Source organism: Gopherus flavomarginatus, chromosome 1 (genome assembly GCF_025201925.1).
Source record: "Gopherus flavomarginatus isolate rGopFla2 chromosome 1, rGopFla2.mat.asm, whole genome shotgun sequence".
Lineage (NCBI taxonomy): Eukaryota > Metazoa > Chordata > Testudines > Testudinidae > Gopherus > Gopherus flavomarginatus.
The window spans coordinates 76,642,340-76,664,998 of NC_066617.1; the positions used below are offsets into that span (position 1 = coordinate 76,642,340).

At 41.5% G+C, this 22,659-nt stretch overlaps 1 protein-coding gene across 10 annotated transcripts in view; it reads left to right on the forward strand.

The window, feature by feature from the left end:
- The window catches only part of SYT1 (synaptotagmin 1), a 530,182-nt gene that overhangs the window by 302,698 nt on the left and 204,825 nt on the right, over positions 1-22,659 (forward strand). Inside the window, exon 1 of one of the 10 annotated variants that reach the window (XM_050935631.1) lies at positions 3,856-3,873. The exons of the other annotated variants lie outside the window; for them this stretch is intronic. The gene's annotated coding sequence lies outside the window, so the exon portion shown is untranslated. Of the gene's footprint in view, positions 1-3,855; positions 3,874-22,659 lie in introns of those variants that run through there. 10 annotated transcript variants of the gene reach the window in all.

Below are 22,659 nucleotides of genomic sequence, written 5' to 3' on the forward strand. Positions count from 1 at the left end.
TCAGTAAACAACAGCTGGATTCTTCTGAGACTGCTGCTTAAATCAGATTCGGGCTGCCTGAAGCAAAATCTCTGTTTGTTTTCTTATTTTATTTGACTTGACTGGGTTCTGTTTTCATTAACATTTCTGTTTGACCTTTTGAATTAGAGAACCTTTCTATTCTACGAAGATGTTGCTATAAAAAAAGGTGCCAGTTTGCTTTAGATCTGTGAAATTTGGGATCCATGGTTTTTTGTAGCATTATTAATGTGAAAATGGAGGCCAGATATTTCAACCAAAACTAGAAGGGGAAACAATATAAATTCATTAAAAATGTTTTCTGGACTACAAGTGACATACAGCAGAATGACTGTCTTGTCTGGGTTTTGTTGTTGTTTTATTGCATAGATGGTGGAGATAGATTTGTAACTTACACTGTTGTTGCTTATATTTTTGTTGTTATTAATAATCTATATATTTCCCAAAGGTTGCCATTCACTTTACAAGCAAATAAAAGATGCTGTCCATGCCCTGAAGTGTTTATAATCTAAAATTAAGCAAAGCACAATAAGGGGGACAACAGATAGCAGTGCCTGGGGCAAGGGAATGAGAGAACAAGAACTATGTGATGAGAGCATATTGTAGCACTTCTTAAAGATTCCGCATTTGCATGCTTACATTTTCTTCTCATTTTACATACAGCAATAGCTAACAACATTAGTAATTGTTTAGGTGGGACTAGCCTGAAGAAACTGGGGTTGATATTAGGGAAATGAGCATTTGAGAGGGGAGGTAGAGGAGGTCTTTTGCAGGAGTAAAAGGAGAAGGAAAAAGAAGAGATGGACACAGTGAGGGGTAAGGATGAGGGGGAAGGAAGACGAAGGGTGCATAGATGGAGGCAGAAGGTAGATCAAAAGGATGAGATGCATGGTGGGGATGTGAGTGTGAAGCTGGTGAGCAGAGGCAGTGGCTAAAGACCTGATCCAATGCCAATTGAAATCAACGGGAGTCTTCCTGTTTATTTCAACACGTGTTGGTTCAGCTCATAAATCTGGGAGGTGGCAGGATGTTAGAAACAAGAGATACCACAGTCAAGACAGAGTTCATTCCTGAAAGTTCAGCTGATGCCTGGGGCCTTTTGGGTTTGAAGCTTCCTTCCTCTACCTCCTGCTGCTGTTGATGGCTCCTGCTATTGGGACATCTGGAGCTGGGGGCCCTGTAAGAGGCAGCATTAGGAATAAATATTGGTTTGTGGAGGTTTTTGAATGATTATCTGCCTCCCAGTGGCTCAGAAGTGAATTGGTTGGATGACCATCCAGAGAGTTGTGTGCTGTGTTGATGTAGCCGTATTGGTCCCAGGATATTAGAGAGACAAGATGGGTGAGGAAATATCTGTTATTGAACCAACTTCTGCTGGTGAGAGAAAGAAACTTTGGAGCTTACGCAAAGCTCTTCTTTGAGCTCTGTAAACTCACAAGCTTCTCGTTCTAACCAACAGAAGTTGGTCCAATAAAAGATATTTCCTCATCCATCCACAGGATATGTTTTAATATATCTCTTCAAAACACACTAAAAGTCGTATAGAATGAACTCTGGGCTAAAATGATATTGTAAATTCTCAAGATCTCACAGGAAAAGCTAAAAGCAAAGCTTTGATTTAGAACTTAAATTATAGTATTATTTTCTACTGAGCCACTGAACGATAAAGAAACTTAAATGGTCTTTATCAATTTAGCACAAGATTTGCCAGTGAGTCTGCTTTGCAAGAAATTATACTGTATGCACGGTATATCATGAAGCCCTGAGCTGGTAGTTTAATTCAGTCTTCCCTGCCTTTCTTCACTTTTTTGGCATGCACATGCTTTTTTTTTCTTTCTTTTTAACACTATTCCGTCATCTAGTTGTGTGATAATATGTGGTATACATGCCAATGTTACTTAGCCAAGGAACTAAATGTAACTTCATCCAACCTCAAATGCTAATCTGCAAAGTCATTTAAATTCCATCATTGAGAGCTCTCTCAATGTATAGGAGCATTGCTGGCCTGTTTGTTTCCTGCTGGGAGGATAAGTAATTGGAACTTAGCTGTCTTCTCTAATACTTCCCATATTGGTCCATGTGTTGTCATTGGGGAATGCTACAATACATATTTATTTCATTTATTTATTTTGATTTATAAAATGCACCAATAAACACAGGAACCATAGAAATCCTTTGCAAAAAATCCTGAAAACTTCACACTGTCTCATTCACAAATGCTCCAAAATAAAGATGAGTTTTATAGTGTGTCCAAACAATTGATAAAGCAGACCTCTGGCAAACCAAGGCAGGGAAATGCATTCCGGAGCAAAGGGGTATTCATAGAAAATACCTTACCAGTACCCATCTTGTGTAGATCCAAAGAGCTCTTGCTTGAGCACAACTGTACAGAAGTTTGGCAGAAGTAGAAGGGGGTGGAGGGTCAGGTATAGCACATTCCCCCCCAGAATCATAGAATCGTAGGACTGGAAGGAACCTCACAAGTCTAGTCAGTCCCCTGCACTCATGGCAGGACTAAATATTACCTAGACCATCCACGACAGGTGTTTGTCTAGCCTGCTGTTAAAAATCTCCAATGCTGGAGATTCCACAGCCTCCCTAGGCAATTTATTCCAGTGCTTAACTAAAATTCAAGCACATTAGGCCTTAATAGATATTCATCTGCATCTCAGATCACAGCATACAATAGGTGAAGTGAAAAATGATTTAAATATAACAAGCAGGTAACAAAGGCAATCTTGCTTCAAGTAGGAACTCTCTATACTTAGAATAGAATTGTATGGCAATGGAAAATGGGCTGAATCCCGTAACTGTTCGTTTCTGGTCTTCTTTTTTAATATTTGGAATTATTTTAAATATTAGAGGTTTGTACAGAAATCGTTTGTTTGTAATTGTTTATTTTCGGCAGTCTCTGGAATCCATAGAAAAACAGAATCACTCTTATTTCTTTTTAGCGTCTGTGTGTGTGAAGTTTTTCTGGCTTTCTCTCCATCCATACTGAGAGTGGGACAGTATAGTTTTATAGTAGAGTGTCCCATTTTATTTACAGACTTCAAGCAAATAATATAGGAGGTTGTTGTTCAGTAATATTTGTAAGGATATTTAAAGAATATTTTATAAAAAGATGTTTCTCAGGTTTTAACATACTGACTTTCATTACTCTTTCCAGCGGTCATTTTCATATAAATGAAATTTGTAAATAGCAACCTGATCCCTTTCCGCATTGGATTGATTACAGTGAATGGCCCCAAGGCCAACAATGTAGAGACAATCTTACCTCTGCCACTCTCTTTCAAACTAAGTCAAGGACCCAGAAGTTTTTTTCAGTACATGCTGGATGTTATCAACATAATAACAAAGAAAACAACATTAAACTATCTTTCTCTTATTTCTCGTTTATTTCCTTTCATTCCCTCATAGTCACCACTGGAACTGTGCAAATATATTTTTAACCCAAAGTGAAATTTGCTAGTTCTTCTTTTGCATGAAACATTTCTAACAATGTGCCTGAAATGTCACTGTCAGAATGGAATACTGGCCCTTTCCTTGCCTTACCTTCTGCATTAAATAGAAATGAAAACCCTTGAAAATCACAGGCCTGTTAATTTTTTTAAAAAGAAAAAATAATCTAAGGAGTGGGTTTATACCTCTGAGTGCTACCTCTTCCCTTTCCCTCTTTTGTTTTCTTGTCAGTTTCAACTTTGTGTTGCCGCATCTTTTTTCCAGCCTGCTGTCTTCCTGGAACAGAGTTGTAAGGCAGTGCATTGCGCCTTCCTGCAGGCACCAGTGCTGTCTGCAACCTTCAGAACCTTGCCACGAGGCCACCAGGGATTTGGTGGCTCCTAGGAGGACAAGGTAGAATCCAGGCAAAGTTGTTAAAATTACTTAGAAAAACTATTACAAACTATTATTTTCTTTCATGAAAATAAATCCATTACCGACTGCTAATTACTGTCTGTAGAAGTTACAGATTGCTGATTACTGATGACTTTTATATTACTTTGGTGTCATATGTTTTAGCTGCACTGTGAAAATTTAGTTTTTTGGAGTGCTGTGACAGTCTCCCTTACACCTGGAACATAGATGACCAGATTGGTTAGAAAAGCAATGTAAAGCTCCCAGAGAAGTATTTCAATACAAGTTCCTGTATCTCAGCTCAGGGGAGGAGGAGGAGGACTTATCTTATTAACAATTAATGATTAATTAATTAAAGATGTCACTAGGACCCACAATGAAAACAAATGTTGCTGCTTGTGGAATTCCATGTCTAATCAGTATTCCAAAATCTACTCCCCAAGATGCATTTTAACAAAGCTTTTACTGGCATAGCCAAGCAGAAGCTTGCTTGTGGCTCAGTAGTACAGCTGCTGTTTGGTCCATGAAGTTCCTCATTACAGTCGTGGATAAAAAAACATGAAGGTCTTGCACAAAATGGGGGGCTCTTCCAATTCCTTAATGAATGGATGAATGGACTATAAGGGGGATAGAAAGCTGGCTAGATCATCAGGCTCAGCAGATAGTGATTAATGGGTCCATGTCTAGTTGGCAACCAGTATCAAGTGGAGTGCTCCAAGGGTCAGTCCTGGGGCCTGTTTTGTTCGGTATCTTCATTAATGATCTGGAGGATGGCATGTCATCTGCAAACTTGCTGAGGGTGCAGTCCAACTAAATTGGGAGGGGTGATGGATAAAAATGCTAGGGGGTAGGGATAGGATACAGAGGAACCTAAACATATTAGAGGATTGGGCTAAAAGAAAACTAATGAGGTTCAACAAGGACAAGTGCAGAGTCCTGCACTTAGGATGGAAGAATCCCATGCACTGCTACAGGCTAGGGACTGAATGGCTAGGCAGCAGTTTTGCAGAAAAGGACGTAGGGATTACAGTGGATGAGAAGCTAGATATGAATCAACAGTGAGCCCTTGTTGCCAAGAAGGCTAACTGCATTTTGGGCTGTGTAAATAGGGACATTGCCAGCAGATCAAGGGACGTGATCATTCCCCTCGATTCAAAATTGGTGAGGCCTCATCTGGAGTAACTGTGTCCAGTTTGGGGCCTGACACTACAAGAAGGATGTGAAAAAATTGGAAAGAGTCCAGTGGAGGGCAACAAAAATGATTAGGGAGCTGGAGCACATGACTTATGAGGAGAGGCTGAGGGAACTGGGATTGTTTAGTCTGCAGTAGAGAAGAATCAGGAGGGATTTGATTGCTGCTTTCAACTACTTGAAAGGGGGTTCCAAAGAGGATGGTTCTAGACTGTTCTCAGTAGTACCAGATGACAGAACAAGGAGTAATGGTCTCAAGTTGCAGAGGGGAAGGTTTAGGTTAGAGATTAGGAAAAACCTTTTCACTAGGAGGGTGGTGAAACACTGGAATGGGGTACCTAGGGAGGTGGTGGAATCTCTTTCCTCAGAGCTTTTTATGGTCAGGTTTGACAAAGCCCTGGCTGGGATGATTTAGCTGGAGATTGGTCGTGCTTTGAGCAGGGGGTTGGAGACTAGATGACCACCTGAGGTCCCTTCCAACCCTATATTCTATTATTCTAAAACTACTCTTTTTTCTGACCACTTTTTGGCAGACAAAGGTGTCTATTCATATCCCTGACATTTCAGAACCTTTTTATCACAAGTTAAGCAGACTTTCTCCATAAACGTCTGTTCTGTTGTGTTTACCTCTGTTGAAAATGATTCCAAAGAAGCTTGTATCTGTTATATTCTATTACAGTTGATTCATAAGATGTCTAATATCTCTAGTAATTAAACTTCAGTTTCCCTGCCCAATTCAGCAAGATTTAAATCACTAGGTTGAAACTACTCAATTGTGTCTTAAGGACTGTTGCTGAGATCTGGAAGTTGGAATGCATAAAAAAAGTTAGCTTAAATTTATGATGGCTTAGTGATTACTTTGACTTGCTGTTCATATCTTTTTTAAATGACGGTGATTAAGCTCAACTGCTGATGGAAAATAGTATGCATTAATTAGTACAAGGACTGAGAAGCATATTAAATCAGGCACATTTGTTGCACATAAATTATAATATGAAAGAGAGGTTGATGATCGGGATGTACTAGTGCTAATAGTGATTTATAAAACAATTTTTAAAAAGGAAGTTGAAAAAACCTGCCCTCAGAGGTAGACATTACTTTTCTGTCTTCTCCCTACCTCATGCCAACCCTTTTCATGATCAGCTACTCTAATTATGTAATTTTAACAAGAGAAACTCCATTTTCCCACTTCTTCAACGTGGCCTCTGAATAGAGTCTGGCATTTAATTCCATGCAGGTTTCTTGTATTAGGCAACAAGCATGAGCATGTGTCAATGCTAATGGCAGAGGCACAAATGATCAGTATTTTTCATCCATTTTGTAGTTTGACAATATTAAACTTTATAATGAAATTGTCCATAATCTATTACCTGAACTGCCTAGTTTACTCTCTTAGACTAGAGAAATGTCTCTACACCTCTGAATTTATGTTAGCATCTAAGGTTCAAATGTAGTGAAAATTAAGCCACAGCAAACTTTTTGTATTATGTTGACATTGTTTCACATAAACTCTTAATTCCCTTCTTTGAAACCACACACAATAAATAACAATGGTGATAAAGCCTGTTTAAGTGCAAACTATCTTGATAAGACACTGAAGGACAGGTATTGCTCACTTGTTTGTGAAACCTTAAAAACATCGTTAGATTAAAATTAATCTGTTTTATAATTATTATTTATATTTTAAACAGCTTTTCACTCCAAAAGATTCCAAAGCATGTGAGAGGTGAAGGGCTCCCACTAAGTAGTTTTGCCCAAATAGGGAATGCAGGCTTGTGTGTGTTTGTACACACCCACACCTACAACCACCTAACCCTCCCCGCCTCCCCCCCACACACACAAAAGAGTGCACTATTTAAATGCAATCACCTCTGGGGAGGAGGATACAACATATTGCACAATAATTGTGGAAGGGTAAATTTGGTTAAGAAAGCCAGTTCCAATGCCTGCTTTTTCTAAAAGAGCCATGAAATCTACAAAGTCCACAAATCAGAGAGAACTCCAGCCAAACTTTTCAAAGTTAGGCATCTAAATCTATATTTAGGTACCTAAATAAGAGGCCTGATTTTCAGAGGTGCTGGGAACCTACAGCTCCCACTGGCTTTAAAAAGCATTACATGGACACAGCAGCTGTGAATAGTTAGTCACAAGTTTATGTGCCTATGATTTTAAATACCTATCTTTTTGGCAGTCAAGTTAAAAAGTGACTCCAATGTTCTTTAAGGTGTCATCTGAAAGACCCAGCTCCCATTCTACCTCTGCAGTAAACATCATGGTAATTAGTCTATGAAGGATGAAGAGCTGAATGAACGTTGTTGAGATATGAACCGCTGTAATCTAGGAAGTCTATGTTTTATGGTAATCTCTAAGTTTGTGCCTACCAGATACAGATTATATTATAAATCAAGAGCTGTTAAGAACCCTAAAGCATGAAGCTTGAAATATTAGCCATTTTCCATTTTCTGATATAATTGCATGATTGTTTTAGAATTCACTTATTTTAAGCAAAGTAAAAAATATTAAAATACATTTTAATTTAAAATATAGTGTTTGCCCAATGGGCATTGACATACAAGCTGTCAGTTGGAGCTGTTAACTTGTTTTTTAAAAAATTAACCATAATTATTTTTTTTGAACTTTTATGGCTAACTTAATGCCTATAGTTTGGAGAAATCTGTTAATAATTTAGAATTGTCCTAGATTCAGAAAATGTTGTTAAAATTTGTGGATTAAAGTATGCCTGAGAAAGACCCATTGTTATGGGTTAAAATTGCCTTTCTTATGTGGAATATATGTTTCCTATATTTTTATTTGCTCTCTAGCAGAAAATAAGAATTTCATCTTGTGTTTGCACACACCCATAAAGTTTCCTGTGTTCCTTAATATTTGCTATAGTGAATGAGATGCAGTCACCTCTCTGACACTCTATTGGAAATTCTTAACAGTTTGGGGGTTATGACATTTATGTTGCCTCTCAATAATTCCTTTACTTTTTTTCTTTGGTTGGTTGGTTGGGTGTTTTTGTTAGTGCTGTTTCAATGATCTAGCCTTTTGGCAGTCGGCAATAATAGACATACAGTCTTAGGCCCTAATGCCTCAAGGTCCATAAGCAAATAAGTGGTCTCACTGAAGTCAAATTTGAGTGGGCAGGGCCGGCATTAGAGGGTAGCAAGCAAGGCAATTGCCTGGGGCCCCACACCACAGGGGGCCCAGTGAAGTTAAGTTAGATGATATCTGCAGCGTCACTGTGGGTAAATGGAGTATGAGTAGTACAGTAATTTAATTTCTAAGAGTGGAAATAAATCAGTGGGCTGTAGCCCACGAAAGCTTATGCTCAAATAAATGTGTTAGTCTCTAAGGTGCCACAAGTACTCCTGTTCCTTTTGTGAATACCGACTAACATGGCTGCTACTCTGAAACCTGTCACTAAAGGAGAGGTTTTCAAACTATGGGGGACATCCCCCTATGGAGGCATAGAGGAACATTCGGGAGGGCAAGTGGTGACTCCAGCCGACTCAGGCTTCAGACCTAGATGGTGGGGCTTGGGCTTCAGAGCCAGGTAGCGGGGCTGGGGCTTGGGCTTGGCTTTCAGACTCGGGCAGCAGGGCTTGGTCTTCAGCGTCAGCCCCAAGTGGCCAGGCTTGAGCTTCGACTTCAGAACCGGCTGGTCGGGCTCTGGCTTTGGCTTTGGCTTCAGCTTCAGACCCGGGTGGCCTGCTGAGTCCAAGTGCTGTCTGCCTAGAAGTACTATTTCAGTGTTTCTGCAATAGAGTATGCCGGTCAGCACAGCATTCAGCTAAATAATCAAAGTAAATTGTGATTGTTACTTGCTGAAAAAAACTCCTCTTCTTTAAGTAGCTATGTTTTAGGGTAATTTTAGGCTCTGTAATGTTTGGAGCGAGGGCTTGCAGCAAGAGCTGTTACAATGATTAAATATCGAGACATTTACATTGAACTGGGTTTTCCCTGTGTTACTTGCAGATGAAGGTTGTAGTAGTGAAAGGTTGTTCCCAGGCTTCAAACTCCATGTAAATCACATTGTGCAGTTCGGAAATGCCAAACGAGTCAATATTTATAGTGTTAATCTGTACAGCACAAGCCAAGTCTTCTGCCCTCAGGGCAAACTCTGCTGACACAGGTTGAAATTTATCCAGGCATGGAAGGGCTGTGCCAGACCCTCTTCATTTACCCTCCATGTTGGTCCCAAACAGGTTTCTGTTGGGAAGATGATGTGGGAGGGCAGAGATTTACACAGATAAGTGACCCTCACACATTGATCTTATGTTTTCAGAGTTGGTTGCTGCAAAATGATATTCAAGCTCCATATCCTGGCCCCAAACTGAGGGTTTGGATTTTACTTCTGGACCTCTGCTAACTTTAGTTCGCCAAGACTTTTGTCTGCATAAGGGCTACAGAACTGGGAGATTTAAAAGGGGTTGAGGGGAGAGAAGCTGGTAGCGACCCTATTTCCTTTCTTGCTACAGGAGAAAACAAAACAAGTAAGTTCTGCAGAGCAGTGATTGTCTTTTTCTGTGTTTGAAAGCACCTAGCTCATTTGGTTACCACTGCAATTATTAGTAGTAATAGCTGATATTAACTGTAACCACAGGCTACTGCTTCTATACAGTGTACAAAATGTACAGTGTATGACTACAATATGTTACACTCTACATGTATTCAAACAGATGCTTAAGTGATCTGTAATTGGCTATTGCAATTTGGGGCCAATTATTTATCATTACAATAGCTGAAGAGGTGTTTATTGGCAGGTATTTTCTATTGGAAGAGTTGTTTTGTTTTCTGTTGTAAAAAGACTTTATAATTGGTCAATATTTGTTTTATTAATCTTAAGTCTTTTATTGGCCTGCGTTTATGGAAATGTTAACATTTCTCTACCCTGATTGAGGCCACGTCCAGACTAGGGTATTAAAATCGATTTTAGATACGCAACTTCAGCTACGTGAATAACGTAGCTGAAGTCGAATTTCTAAAATCGAGGTACTCACCCGTCCAGACGGCGCGGCATCGATGTCCGCGACTCTCCATGTCGATTCCGGAACTCCGTTCGGGTTGATGGAGTTCCGGAATCGATGTAAGCGCGCTCGGGGATCGATACATCACGTCCAGACTAGACGTGATATATCGATCCCCGAGCAATCGATTTTAACCCGCCAATGCCGCGGGTTAGTCTGGACATGGGCTTAGTCCAGGGTTTAGGGGAAGTAGGAGTATCCCTATCCCTGTTTGTCTGAATACACATTGGTATCTGTAACCTCAGTATTTCTCTGGACTTAGAATAGCAGTTACCTGTGGGTAAATGTTGGCTTTTTAGCGGTAACCACTGTTTAAATCATATACATATAGCTGGGCATGAAAAGTCAAACTTTTCAAATGTATTGTGGTGTTTGGTATGGCTGGAAGATGACACAGATCATCAACTGTTTGTGGTTTCCATCATTCTATCTGAAGTCAGCAAGTGATCAGATCTCTTTTTTTGTGGTGAGACTTTGTTGAATCCCCTGCCTGAAATTTCATCCCTCTTTACTTAAAAAACAACAGCGAAATCTCCAATACTTGTTTAAATCCCCAAAAGTGTTTTTAGAATGGCTCTCTTAATGTCTTTCTTCCCTTTAAGATTGAATACCCTTCCTTGTTTTGTCTTTGGATTTTCAGGTTCTGTTGTTTTATTAGGCTTTTATTATATTGCATTTGTTTTTATTCTGTTGTATAACAGCTCAAATGCTTTGCCAAGGCCATTCTATGTAAATAAAATTATTGTATTGTTGTAGTTGTTAATAAAGGAGACATTCAAAGTTGACTGGCCAAAATCCTTTTAAGAAAAAAATCCTCCTGGCATATTTTACTCTTCTTATAAACTGGTTGTTGTATCATTTTTGTGAGAAGATGGGACATTTAAATGTTTGAGAATCCTGCTCTTTTTCCCCTTCCGGTTTACTTCAGTAATAACTCCTGCATGATTTTCCACTCATAATTCTGTGCTCGGGGAAGGGGAGCATGCTGTGCACATGGGGAGCTCCCCTTTCCAGATGCCTCTTTTAGACCTACAGAAACAATCTCATGGGTCTTTGATGGAGAGGACTTCCACAGTGTCCAGAGGCAAGAAGGGATCATATCATGGTGGCTTCTCCTGCTCCTGTAGATTTGTGGTGTTTTCAGACTCATTTTGCTCTTTGCACCACATTCTGTAGGGCTGCCTATATGATGTACAAAAGGCAGCATGATTGTAGCTCATTACATGATATCTCACTAACTTTAATCTCAAATTTACCTCTGTGCTGTGAAGATGTAGTGTTACCTCCAGTTTTTTTTTTGTTGCATGAAATGGTGGTGTAGCCATCTAAGGGTATGGCTACACTTGACATTTCAAAGCGCTGCCACGGCAGTGCTTTGAAGTGTGAGTGTGGTCGGAGCGCCAGCGCTGGGAGAGAGCTCTCCCAGCGCTGCACGTAAACCACATCCCTTACGGGTGTAGCTTGCAGCACTGGGAGCCGCGCTCCCAGCGCTGCGGCACTGATTACACTGCGGCTTTACAATGCTGTATCTTGCAGCGCTCAGTTGCAACGCTGTAAAGTGCCAGTGTAGCCATGGCCTCAGTCCCAGGATATTAGCGAGCCAATATGGTTGAGGTAATATCTTTGATTGGACCAGCTATTGTTGGTGAGAGAGACAAGGGCCTGGTCTACACTACAAAGTTAGGTCAAGGTAAGACAGTTTACACTAAAATGTAGCTCCCACCGTTGTAAGTCGCCCACTGCATCAACTTAACTCCACCTCTGTGAGAGGCATAGCGCTTAGGTCGATGGCATTAGGGCAACCCAGTGTTGGTGTCAACACTGCGTTACTAACATTGCCTGTTGGCTGTCAGCCTCATGCGGGGAACAGCTGGAATCATGCAACCGGGGGCTGACAGACTGACCTGTCAGCCCAGTGTGGGGCTCACAGCTGGAGCTTTCCGCCACCCGAGGCAGGGAGGGCTCCAGCTATTAGCCGCATGCCTAGCTGACAGCCCGAGTTCTGGATGTCAGTCCTGTGCTGGGCTGACCGCTTGGGCTGTCAGCCTCAGGGCAGCAGGTCTCCAGCTGTCAGTGCCCCACAATGCCCTGTTTCAGTCAATGGAAGCACTCCTGGTGAGAGCGCGCACTGCCAACAGAAAGAGCTTAGTATGGATGTGAAACAGTGGTATAATTACTGTGGTGGCGCTAAGTCAACTTAACTTAAGTTTTTTTAGTGTAGGCATGGCCAAGATTTTGAGATTACACACAGCTCTTCTTCAGGTTTGGAAAACTGTGGGCTTGTCTACATCAGAAAGTTGCAGCGCTGGTGAGGGAGTTACAGCGCTGCAACTTAGGAGGTGTACACATCTGCAGGGCACCACCAGCGCTGCAACTCCCTGTTTGCAGCGCTGGCCGTACTCCCGTTTTGTCTCGGGTGTAGAGGATCCAGCGCTGGTGATCCAGCGCTGGTAATCAAGTATAGACACTTACCAGCGCTTTTCTTGACCTCCGTGGAATAAGCAGGTATCCCAGCATACCTGAGGAAGCCTCTGGTAATCAAGCTGGTCTCCTTCCCCGGCTTGCTCTCGCGTTCCCCGAACGGAGCAAGCAGGTCTCCTTCCCTGCGGTTTGCAGGGTGGTTCCGGGAACGCGAGAGCAAACCGCGGCGAAGCTGGTCTCCTTCCCCGGCTTGATCTCGCGTTCCCCGAACCCCCGAGCAAGCAGGTCTCCTTCCCTGCGGTTTGCAGGGTGGTTCGGGGAACGCGAGAGCAAACCGGGGAAGGAGACCAGCTTCGCCGCGGTTTGCTCTCGCGTTCCGCGAACCACCCTGCAAACCGCAGGGAAGGAGACCTGCTTGCTCGGCGGTTCGGGGAACGCGAGAGCAAACCGGGGAAGGAGACCAGCTTCGCCGCGGTTTGCTCTCGTGTTCCCCGAACCCGAGCAAGCAGGTCTCCTTCCCTGCGGTTTGCAGGGTGGTTCGCGGAACGCGAGAGCAAACCGCGGCGAAGCTGGTCTCCTTCCCCGGTTTGCTCTCGCGTTCCCCGAAACCCCTTGAAGCCGCCCAACAGCGCTGCAGTGTGGCCACATCTAACACCACTTGCAGCGCTGGTTGCTGTAAGTGTGGCCACTCTGCAGCGCTGGCCCTATACAGCTGTACTAATACAGCTGTAACAACCAGCGCTGCAAAATTTTAGATGTAGACATGGCCTAACTCAGAGTGTCATGGCTAAATACAAGATTTGAACAGACGGTTTAGCATAAGCAGTTAACACATTTCAAGGGACTATTGAAGGTGAAATGGCCCGTTAACATCCTTCCAGTTCAAAGCTGCACCAGAGCCTGCCAGAACAATAGATGCAAAACCTGCAGACGTATCTCCATTGCTACAATAATCAGCACCCCCCACAACAGACTTTCAAGATCTATTGGTTCTACAAATGACTAACAGTATGTGGCATACCTCATTCCTGCACTAAATGCCCCAATAGCAACTGTGTGGATGAAACCAGAGAAGCACTTACGCTCTTGAATGAACTCACACAGGAAAATAATAAAAGACAAAAACACCATGTCACCTGTGTTTGAACACTTTTCACAAGCCAATCACTCTATATCTGACCTCATCCTCAAAGGAAACCTGCATAAGACTTTCAAAGGATGAGCCTGGGAGCTTAAATTCATAACTTTGCTAGACACTAAAAATCACAGACTGAGTAGAGACACTTATGGTTTATTATAACAATCTATAACCCACTAACAACCCCACCCCAATTATTTCACCCTTCTCCTTTTTCTCACTATGACTGGAAGAATGCTAATGGACCGGACCTGAAGAACTCTGTGTAAGGTCAAAATCTTGGGCATGCCTACACTACAAAATTAAGTCGACTTCATTAGTGACACTTTGAATTAGGCCACGTCTACACTTACAAGCTTACAGCAGCACAGCTCATATAGCTGCATTATGCCAACAGGAGAGAGCTCTCCTGTCTACATAATAAAACCATCTCAATGAGCGGTAGTAGCTGTGTGAGCAGGAGAGCATCTCCCACCAGCATAGCACTGTGCACGTGAGCTCTTATGCCAGCAAAACTTAGCCACAAAAGGGCTAATGTAGGCATGGCCACAGTTTCCCAGACCTGAAGAAAAGTTCTGTGTAAATGCAAAAGCTTGTGTCTCACCAACAGATAAAAGATATAACCTCTCCCACGTTGTCTCTCTATTTGTCATAAATTAAGACATGAGAGATGCTCTGTCTTAAAGCAGAGGCTGTTGGATATGTGCTTGTTCAAGAAATTAACCGCACAGCATATTAAGGTTTTGGTTGTGTCTCACTTCCATTCTGTTGTTGAATGTTTATGTCCATATATTGAGGGCTATCAATGTCACAGCATGCGTGATGCTGTTGTGATAAAGGCACTGGAATGGGATCTGGGAGATCTGAGTTATATTTTGAGTTCTGTCACAAACCTCTCTTAATTTTTAGATGCCTCAGTTCCCCATTAGTACAGTACAGAGATAATACTTTTACACCACCCAGGGATAACCCTGTGCTGAGGGAATCCTCATCTGTCCCATTATTACAATTCTCTTTGCAGTGCTGGTGTAATGCGAAGGGCCATATTAGACCAAAAATCTTCCTCTACTTGTTTCACGCAGATACTTTCCTTTACAAAATGTCAGCTAATCAGTGTGTTGTACGTATTATATGAGAACAAAGATCCTGCACAAAATGAAGTTAATAAGGTGTAGTAAACCAAAATTATATATTTCATTGTCATGGGATAAAATCCTGGACCCACTGAAATCAATGGCAGAACTGATTGATTTTTTTAAAGGACCCAGGATTTTATTTACATCCACTTCTTGGAGTTCATATATTTTACACAAGTGACTGATTAAAGGAAAAGTTCTGTTTAATATTCAAGTTGCTGTGCCAATGTGTGAATGGAATTTATGTGAATATAAGTGGGTAGGTAGCGGCAAATTTTCTAAATGGCCTTTAACCAGCATCCCTCTGTGCACTTGCAAACAGCAATATGCACAGGTGTTCCATAAACACCTAGGTGTGGAGGTGGCAGTGAAAAGTTCAAGTGCCAGTATTTGCACGTGCAGTATTGCGTGCACATGGATGGGAGTCATGTTAGAATATAGTCCATTACTTTCAGAACTTCACAAGGGGTAGCATGGGCTAATTTATCTCTGGGGAGGTTGTATTTATGCACAGTACCATTTTTAAAAACATTGGTTTGAATCTGTTTGGCATTAAACACTATATAGCTTTACGTGGCTCTGAGAGAGTTAGAGTACTTGGCAATATTTTGCAACAAAAAATATCAATCCAGTACATATAAAACATGCTTTTTGAAAGTGAGTTTAAGTGCACATTATTCCAAAAATCCAATCTACCTAGCCTGGCAAGTTTGCGATATCTCAAATAGATTTATAATGAAAATAGGTCTGGGAAGTGCTAAGTAGAAAGGTTGACGGTGACTATATAAGAGAAATACCTATTGCAATATATTGCCTTGAAATGTAGGACAGTAGAATAGTGAATAAAATCAAGGATGATTGTACCTTAATCAGTAAACAACATGGAGGAGCCAAGAAAAGGATCATGACTAGGTTTGTTTTCACATTGTCTTCTATACTGTAGTTAAAGGGAAGGAGTCAACTCAAAAATCATGTTTTTAAAAACAAATTTCCTTATTTGTGTAATAAAAAAACAAAACAGAGTCCCCAAAACCTACAGTCATTAAAACTGAAAGGGTTTTTATCATCTGTTCTTCTTCTCTCCATGCTGTTTGCTAACTTACAGCATTTCTGTCAGCTTGGTCAATAACGGGGATGGGTTTATAGTTAGTTTCGCAAAAAGGTTCTCATTCTTTTGTACAGTGCTGCCATGTTTGGGTTGTAGGCACTTCAGAGGTTTGTTTACATTCAAAAATGGTTTCCATTGGGATTTTAAAAAATTAAACCGATGGAGTAATTTTAGTTTGTCTATGGTTATGCAACCTAAAGTTTTAATTTTTACAAACCTAAATTTTAAGGCAAATTTAACTTGGCAGTATCCCTTCAAAAGGCACTTAAATGTGAAACACGCTAAATTAAATCACATTGTACCAATTTTCATGTAACATTAAAAATATACTCTGGCAGAGCATCCCTGCTCATCACCAGAGCAGGACGGGAGCAGGTGGGGTATATGCATTAGGTCTGCCTACCCAGTAATGGATGTAAACAACTTCTATTGGTTCCTTTAATATCTTGTGGTGTTGCTATTTTCTGCCCTGATCCTGTAAATAACTGAACTAGTGCAGACCCCTGTGTGATGGGATCTACAAACCCCACATGGGGCAGGAGGGAATCAGTGGGGGCCTGTGGGCCCAATTATACCTGTCTCACTACAGCTGCAGTCAATGTCAGGAGTGTAAAGGGGAGTTGAAAAGAGGGCTTTGGTCAGTTGCGGGCTGACCAGAGAGGAGAGCAGACCTCTGCCTCACCCTGTCTGAGGGAAGTCTCATTGCAGCCAAACCTGAGTCTGCCTGGTAGCTAGGTGGGCCTCCCCAGGGACAAGGAGACAGGCCCAGAAGAGAAGGGCAGGGTCCTGCTGAAGACATGATATATGACCCTCTCCTGAGTTCCCTGTTCACCCAGAGAGAGGCAGCAACCAACTAGCAGAGACCCTATGGCAAGGTGAGTTGTGCCATATTGGACCATTGGTTCACCATGAAGGTGAACCCTGCCATACCCGGCAAGTCTTTGGAAACCTGTGAAAGTCTGGAGCCCTGCATGAACACAAATGTTTATATTAGCATACCTGCTTGCAGGAACAGGCCCTTAGTTTTGGGGTTTCCACTCACTGTTGGATCCTTTTCTTGCTGTCAAATAATATTGTCCAAATGAACAATTAAAATATAACAAGGGCGTTTTTAAAAAACCCTGCTCTTTCTTCTCTGTCTGCTAGGACCATACACCCATCTACAGGCTGCTGTTGGCCCACTTCCTTGTAAAGCATATAACAGAAATGACCTGGAGGTGCAGTATAACATCTACTGACTAATGCTATTGCCAGGATGGCACACACAGCTTTGGAGGGAACCCACAGGGCAGCACAGCCACAACTAGCCTGTTAAGGACCTCTATCATCTTTTGGTTTACATATAAAATGAGCTTGACTAGCACCTGGCTTAGCTTCTCAAATTATTACTTATTAAAAGAGCTTTGTTGAATTGGGTCTGCAACAGCAAGAGGGTGGTGGCTAAGACACCTCTTATGTCTGGAGTGTAGACCTAACCTATGTCAGTAAAATTACATCACTCAGGTGTAAAAAATTCACAGAACCCGACCGACATAGTTATACCGACAACGCCCCAAGTAGACAACGCCATGTTGACGAGAGAGTTTCTCCCATTGATATAGCTACCATCTCTCAGGGAGGTGGGTTAACTACACTGACAGGAGAGCTGTTTCTCCCATCAGCGTAGGAGTATTGTCACTTAACAGCTACGCATCAGTGCAGCTGCACCATGGAGTGCTTTTAGTGTAGACCTGCCCGTAGAAAAGCCTTTGTGTGGTATACCTGCTTTTAATAACTGATGGCCGAACTTTCAAAGGTGCTGAGTACCTTCCTCTCCCATTGACTTTAATAAGATTTGTGACTGTGCCATACCCTTGAGAATCAGCCCTTGAAGTCATTTTCTTTTCTTAATGTGAAAGCATTTTATACATTTTACTAACAGGTAAAACAATCACAATATTCCCTTTACATTTTATCAATTTAATTAGTTACTCCCTGCTGTGCTGTAGATCTGATCATTTCTCTTCTCAGGTGAGTTAGGGGCACTTGGCTTCTCATAACTCACTGTGCACTGAAGACTTCCATTAATCAATATGAAATATGTCTCTTCTGTTTTCTTAGAGGCAAATAAAATAGTGACAACTTTAAACTAAGTTTGCTATATTTAAATGAACAGATTCCACATTTTATTTTGATAGCTAACTGTAATATATACAGTGACTGCATCTTTGTAATAACTATATTTTCTGATAAAAATCATTCATTCAGCACCTTAGATTACAGATACAATACAAACAAGCCTCCAGGTTAATAATGGAGAACACACTCTAATAATGAGTAATCACCTCTACAGCAAAAGCAAACCAGTGTGCTCAGTTCTTTCTTAGACAGTTAAATTATAAATCAAATTCTCATCAAAGGAGATGAGGTGCTTCAATCTGTTTTGAAGGTATATAATTGGTGCCACTTCTCTGTGTGTTTGCGCTTGGCAAAACCCTGCTTGTTCTGTAAAGTATGGGTGCACGAGAACTTCAAGGGCTGGCGTGCTATTGCAGCTCAGGCACACGGGGTGGAGCATTCATGCTGGCCCTCCTCAACCCACTACTCAATGCTGAGAGCTGAAGCTGGTTCATTCACCTAGTCGAGGATCCACAGAACCCTTCCCTACCCTTTGCCTCTCCCTACGTATACCGAAACTAACTACTAGGGCATTTTACAGCCCCTGAATACCTTGTCCTTTCTTCCATAGTGGAATTGCACCAGTTATGCTGCACTGAGGGCTCCTCATTTGGTCCAGAGGATTTAGCCCATAGAAAGCTGAAGTTTTTACAGATGTAATTTCAAGGGTGCCCAAACTTTGCTTAGTTAACACCAATGTTGGTGATTTACCAGGAAACCCAGAGCTATAGCTAATTGCATTAAAAGGAGCATGTTGTACCCACTATTCTATTTAATATAGAGGTACAGGCCTGAGGTGCTGAGACCAACATACAGGAAAGTTTAGAATCTAAGTTGTTCATGTCAGGGATTGTGTAGCACTCTGTGTTTGTACAGTGCCTATCGCAATTGGGCCTGATCTTGGTCATTACTAGGCACTACTACAATAATTATGATGAATATAATTAACACAGTCATCCGTGCAGACTGCGGCTTCATATTGTTTTAGTTCATTAGACCATCCTCACATCTAATTTAGTAAATTAAAGCTGTACAGCATTCATTGTATCTAATAATGCTAAATGGTAGTTCTGCATACTCAGAATTATTCTATGATCCATGAAAAATGTTCCATTGTCTAATTGACCTTATATGTGGTTTCTTTCCTCATATCTAACTTAAATGTTCTCTTAGTTTCAAACTATTACCCCTTGTTTACCACTTTAAACAATTCCTCCTTCACTTTTATGTCATTAGTTCTCAAACGTGTTGAGAATGAGAATGAAGCCTGTTGAGATATTTAAAGTATCCTGGCATTACTGATCGCCTTTTTTAGAATTAGACCAATTTCTTCATTACACAATGATTTAAAAACCCTTTGGTAATTTTTATTGAATAAATTTTCTAGATAATCACTAAAGATGAGGACAAATTAAGAAGATGCATAAGTTGTACTTGAAATTTTTCTATCCGTATGAAGGGATTCATCAGCTTCAAGGATTTAGACCTCCAAGGCCTTTTGAAATGTTCTTGGTATGGACAATGTCTGTTGATAGTAGACATACTGAATAATAGAATCAAAGGAATCCTTTCTATTTTGCTTTTTATAGCTTTCAATCCTACCTCACGTCTGCACACAGCAACACCTCTGTTTTGTTTTGCAAAATGTAATTGGATTGTGCTATTTCAGAGGTGGTTAGTGTGACAGCAACTCACACTAGGCTCTTACTGGTTTTCACTCAGCTTCAACAAGTCAGCATTTGTTACTTTTGAACCAAGACAAGGGTTTGGTTTGAGAACCTCTTTTTGGAGTTCATGGCCTACAGAAAAAGTAAGATTTTTTTCTAAAACTGAATAGGACTATCCTTTTAACAGTAATAGCTCTTGTAGGAAAAGCCCTGTGGAAATGAATAGGGAATGATGAACTTCATATAGAATTTTTAAACCAATCTGTAAAACTTAAATGTATGGGTATAATTCTGTATTAAATTGTTTTGGGGGGTTGAAAATCCTGTTGAGACGTAATCATTCCATACATTTTCAGTGTAATTTCTGTAACAATTACTATTAGATTTTTTCCTGTTCAATTTAATAGGACTTTTCCATTAGAGACTGCTACTGTAATTATGTCAGAGCCTGTGACAGAAACAGAGTTTTACTGGAACACTTTAGTTTTCTGTTGCATTTGTGTGAAGCTGCAATGCCATCCAGTGCTTTATCTGGTTAATATAGTTAGGTTTTTGTTTGTCCCAAATCGTATTTCATAGTTAAGGGTAGTGTTATGGGGAAGTTCTGATCATTTTGTTTCTCTGTTCAGGCTATTTCTATTGAGCACTTTTTTGTATTGACAGAGAAATCATGTAGCAGTGATCACTGAGGATCCCATGGCAGTAATTTATGCAGCATATGGGGAACTCATGACTCTACCCTTGGTTGCATCTAGTGATTTTTAAACAAGTATATTAGAACATATCTAGAGTATACAAGAATGGGAATTTTATTAACTGATGTTTTATTCACTGGTATACTAGCTTCAGAAAAACTGACATTTAATGACTGTGGCTAGCTGTGAAAGGGGAGGATTATGCAAGTAGCCTTACTAAAATAAGTTGTATTATATAAAAACACATTATACATTCCTTCATAAAGTCCGAGGGCTTTGAAATAACCTTTGTACTATATGAACTGATCCTGTTTGTTTTCCTAGAGAGGCCTGGATTTAGAACAGTACTGCTCAATCAATATGAAACACCAGCTAGAAGTGGGTCACAAAGGTCACACACCATACCAGCAAAGGGGTGGAGGGGTGAAATCTTTATGACCCAGCTGGAGCCTGTGGAGTGGAAGAAAAGAACACACTCCCAGACAATCTTCCTACACTCACAGCTTCTGCTGCTGGTGCCGCCCCACCACGGCAAGCCCCGTCATCTAAGCCAGTCACACTGGCACTCCCCCCTTCCTCATCTAGCACTTGGCTTTCCATGCAGCAGTACCAGCCTTTTCCATCATACAAAAATTGCCAAACAATTCCTCTATAGGTTATGCTGGGTTAAAGAACCAGAGGATTAGGGAATATACAGTGATCCCTGTTTAAAAAGTCGACATCTGACAGAATACGTAAATAATATATGAAAAGATTATGTATTATTTACATTTCCTAAGCAATCCACTATGCAGTTCCCCGCTGCAATTGATTTTTAAAGTGACCTAGACCATCGTCTTTTTATCTCTTTTTTTTTTTTTTAAATCCACACTCCATCCAGTATGAGGACTCTTCAGTGCCTTTATGATTGTCATCTGACTTGTATCACAAAGCTAGGCTCCTTTAATGTCAATAACACATATTGGGAATGTGTCCAGGAAGCAAGGCCTAAAAGAAAATGCAATGTTCCTAGCAGAGAGAAGACTGTGCTGATCATAAAAGGTGCACATGGAGCACCTATATTCTGCAGTAATTACTGTCCTATTGGTGTCATTGTAAGTTCAGTGCCATCCAAGATGTTCACAGTACCTCTCTTCTCTCTCAGTGCTATGCTTGTCCAATCTCCTGGCAATGACAGTGGGTGTTCCCCTGCAGGATCAAAACGGAGTGTATTGGAAATGCTGCTTTCAAAGAGAGGCAGCAGCTGGAACACACCTGGGATCATGGTGTATTTAAGGAGATTTTGTAATTTTTGTGCGTTTTAGCACTGAATACATTCCCAAAAATTTGTTGCAGAGTTCTATTACACATTCCTGTATTCCTGCTCCACATCTGTCAGGGAGCATTATAAAAGCCTTCATGAAAGAATAAGTTGAGCCCTGTTCCTCCTCCTCACAAACCACTTCACATCCTTTGCAGTTTGTCTGTTGGGTAATTAGAAGGACACTCCCTCCAATCAGTTGGGGTCAGTTTACAGATGATGAGTCTTGATGGCCTACAGGAAGCAAAGCACGTTTTCTGGTCCTTGCTGCATGACTCCTGCGATATAAAGGAATCAGAACTCCATTGACCTGAGGAAACAAGAAAATAAAGCTCCTCTTAAACCCAGCTTTCACATATAGCAGCAGGCAGAGATGATGCATAACTAAGGATAGTGGGGGGCGCGCAATGTAAAGGTTCTGGAGGGCATTTGACTGGCCCTCGTGTCGGCACTAAGTCTAAAACAGAGGTTTTCAAACTGTGGAGCGCACCACCCTAGGGGGGTGAAGAGGAACGTTGAGGGGAGGGAGAGGAGGCAGCGAGCAGTGATTCCAGGTGGCTTGGGTCAGTGATGTCAGGTGGTTCAGGCCCATGACACCAGGTGGCTTAGGCATCACTCTAGGACTTGGGTCAGCCTCACACAGTGGGGCTCAGGGAGGGAGTGCCACCTCCACCCCATGACTCACCTTAGAAGCTGTTGCTAAATGGAAGGCAGGGCGAGCCCAGCTGCAGTGCAAGGGAAGCAGTTTCCCCTGGGCAGTTCTTCTTCTCATAGGAGTGAGAAAGCAGCCTCTGCCCTGGGAACAGGCACGGGGCATTTGCCCAGGGCAGTCTGCAAAGCAGGCAGCAAGAAGTGCTGAGACTCCAGCAGCAGGGAAGGAGAAGCAGCCACATGTAGTGAGGGTGGGAGGCAACACTCAGCCCACAGCCAGCCACTCTGC